The sequence below is a fragment of the Mesoplodon bidens genome (assembly GCF_964165515.1).
Source record: "Mesoplodon bidens genome assembly, chromosome: 4".
Classification (NCBI taxonomy): domain Eukaryota; kingdom Metazoa; phylum Chordata; class Mammalia; order Artiodactyla; family Ziphiidae; genus Mesoplodon; species Mesoplodon bidens.
Genome location: NC_138160.1, coordinates 133,736,834 through 133,740,451, shown reverse-complemented (window position 1 = coordinate 133,740,451; position 3,618 = coordinate 133,736,834). Strand labels below are relative to the sequence as shown.

Below are 3,618 nucleotides of genomic sequence, written 5' to 3'. Positions count from 1 at the left end.
AAAGCTCATATCCTATAAGTCAGCAACTTTCCCCTAAATCTGTGTTTCTCAACAAGGAGAGTAGTTCACCTATCCAGGGGGTATTTGGCAATGCCTGGAGACATTTTGAGTTGTCACATCTGGGGTTGCAAAGGCAAGGGAGGAGGGAGGGGATGCTACTGATCTAGTCCATAGAGGCTAGAGATACTGTTAAACTTCCTACAAAGCACAGATTATCCCTATGCCCAAAGAATTATCTGGTTCAAAATTTCAGCAGTGCTGAGGTTGGGAATGATGGTCCCAAAAGACTTGTCTACCTGGAATCTGTGAATGTGACTTTATTTGGGAAAAGGGTCTTTGCATGTGAAGTTAAGGATCTCAAAAGGAGATCTTGGATTATCTAGATGGATCCAAAATCCAATGACAAGTGTCCTTATAAGAAGACAAGCACAGGTCTCTCGGGCCCTATGTGGGACGTGGGAGGTAATCCGTGGTAATCCATGGCCGGGTGATATCTGGGGACCCCGGGCCTGGATGGAAAGTTCCAGCCGCGCTCTCCATGCCTCGTCACCATGCCTCACAAAATTGAGGAAATCAAGGACTTTCTGCTCACAGCCAGGCGAAAGGACGCCAAGTTGGTCAAGATAAAGAAAAATAAGGATAATATGAAGTTTAAAGTTTGATGCAGCAGATACCTTTACACCTTGGTCATCACAGACAAAGAGAAGGCAGAGAAGCTGAAGCAATCCCTGCCCCCAGGTTTGGCAGTGAAGGAGCTGAAATGAATCATGCACACTGACTTGAACTGTATTAAAATTTTAAAAATTCTCCAAAAAAAAAAGAAGAAGAAGAGGAGGCACAGACAGAAGAGGAGAGACACAGAGGAGATGGCCACGTAAAGACAGAGGCAGAGATTGGAGTAAGCATCCCCAGGCCGAGTGCCAACAGTCAACAGAAGATGGAAGAGGCAAGAAACGAAATCTCCCCTAGAGCTTCTGGAGGAAGTGACTGACACCTTGATATGGGGCTTCTGCCCTGCAAAAATGTAAGAGGAAAAAATCTGTTGTTTTAAGCCACCCAGTTTTTAGTAATTTGCTGTGGTAGCCTGGAGACTAGATATACACTCAAGGGAAACACTTGCATATGTTTGGGAGGAGAAAGGTACAAGGTTGTAATTGAAGTTCATTACAGCAAAAAAAAAAAGAAACAACCTAAATTTTTATCAAGGAAAATTGAAAAATGTGTTGAAGTATATTCACTTAATGTTCTATAGCAGTTAAAAAAAAAGAACAAATTGGAACTGCATGTGTCAGAATGTGTTAATTTCACAATATAATACTGAGAGAATAAAAGCTAGTTCAGAAGGATATATAAGGTATGATACCATTTATATAAAGTTTTTAAATCTACAAAGCAATATTCTGTAATATTTATGGCTATCTAAACCTGTGGCAAAAGTATAATAATGTGGGTGATAAACACTGGTCCCCCAGTAGTAAGTACTCCTGCTATGGATATGGAGGAAAAATAGAGAGAAGGGGTGTACAGGAAGCTCCTCTTTGCATCTGAAATATTTAACATCTTTACTTAAAAGAAATGTCTGATGAAGATCTGGCATGATATTAAGATCTGATAAAGCTGGGTTTTGCCATCTTGTACTAGTGTCCATTCTTCTCTCTTTTAAATCATATATGAGAAAATTAACTAGTCAAGGTTTATAAGACATGGAAATGTATGCCATGTAAAATAAATCAGAATGATGTTTACAGGTGTCAGCGTAGTAATGAAGAGACAATGAAGTGATGAGGAAACAGGATACAGGTGGGGCATTGGATTCAACACAGAGATAGAGCCCTAATGAGCTGGGCAATCAGAGCACAGATGCATCCCTTTTTAAAGCTTTCTTCAGGGAGTCGCCTCTTTTCCTCCCCAACTGTCTCTCTTCTAGTTCTTTTATTATTTGATTTCATTTGAGAACATCCTCCCTAGTTTTTCCTTGGTTCAAAATTACATCTAGGATAGCGGTAAATGAGAGGGGGAAGTGAGGATGGAGAGACTTCGGTCTTTGTTGTTTCGATCATCAACAGCCAACCAGGAGATTTGCATCAGTGAGTTACAGTGTCCTAACCATACAGTTCAGATTTGGAGGAATTGCAGCTGTGATGTCTTCCAAGGGACGTCTGAGCACAACAGCAGAACTGTCTTATTAGTGCTTCTGGGTCCTGGCTCTGGGGTTCCTGGAAGAAGGCAGGGCCAGCTGAGCAACACAGATGAATTTTGTGAGCCTAGTTGAGCTTGTGAATATGTACAAAGTCCAACTCCAGTTTGTGATTATGAACTTAGTCGAAGTACACCAAATCAAGAGTTAGGGAAGGCATCCGAGAGGAAGAAACTAATAATAAAACACTATGCTGGGGCTTCCCTGGTGGTGCAGTGGTTGGGAGTCTGCCTGCCGATGCAGGGGATACGGGTTCGTGCCCTGGTCCGGGAGGATCCCACATGCCACGGAGCGGCTAGGCCCGTGAGCCATGGCCGCTGAGCCTGCTTGTCCAGAGCCTGTGCTCCGCAATGGGAGAGGCCACAACAGTGAGAGGCCCGCATACAGCAAAACAAACAACAAAAAAAAAAAAAAAAAAAAAAACCCACTATGCTGCTGGCATGTGGGGACCACTAGTAGTTTGGAGATGTTTTGGGAAGAAGAAAATATCCTGATTGTTTAACAGTCTAAAATGCCTAGGCTCCTTCCTTTCACGTTGTCCCTCATGACAAAGACTGGATTTTGGTAACAATGACTGGCTTGAAATAATTAGGAAGAAAGCACTATATTCTTTGGACCACAAAAACACAAAAATTTATAAACTGAACCTCTTCACTCATGAATTTTTATATTAGATGAGGCACTTCCAAATGTAAGATGGAAATACAGTGCTATTCTAAGAAAAAAAAAACACCCTGTATTTCCAATTTTGCAGCTCATTATCTTTCTTTGTCCACTACATATATATAATCTGCTCCAAAACTTCAAATTAGGAACTTATTTATAGCATAATTCTTGCTAACCTTGATATTAACCCCAAAGCTTCTGGACAAGTGCTACTTTTGGGCTTTGCATATCATCTGTCCTTTCCCCAAGATGTACTCACTAGGATACAAATATTTATGTATGCAGTTATCTGTTTACTGTGTTCCCACCTAGCTAGACTGGAAGCTCTATGAGGGGAGAGAGAGTGACTGTCTCGTTCAGCACTTCATGTTAGTGCCTATCATAGAGTTTGCCCCATAGTAAGTGCTTATAATGGACTGAATTATGTTCCCCCAAATTCATATGTTGAAACTAACTTCCAATGTGACCGTATTTGGTGACAGGGCATTTAAGGAGGTAATTAAGGTTAAATGAAGTCCTGATCTGATAGGACTGGTGTCCTTGTAAGAAGAGGAATAGATATCAGAACTCACCTTCTGTGTGTTCACAGAATAGAGGCCATGTGAGGACACAGCAAGAAGCCAGGTGCCTATAACTCAGCTCACCAGAAACCAACCCTGATGGCACCTTGATCTTGAGCTTCTAGCCCCCAAAACTGTGAGTAAATAAATTTCTGTTGTTTAAGACACCCAGCCTGTGGTATTCTGACCTAATAC

General features: G+C 41.6%; 1 pseudogene across 1 annotated transcript; it reads left to right on the top strand.

Annotated features, from left to right (window-relative positions):
- The first annotated feature begins 551 nt into the window (after positions 1-551).
- On the top strand, positions 552-949 carry LOC308616793 (large ribosomal subunit protein eL38-like; annotated as a pseudogene). The gene has a single exon. The product of its transcript is annotated as a large ribosomal subunit protein eL38-like (transcript).
- The last annotated feature ends 2,669 nt before the right edge of the window (positions 950-3,618 follow it).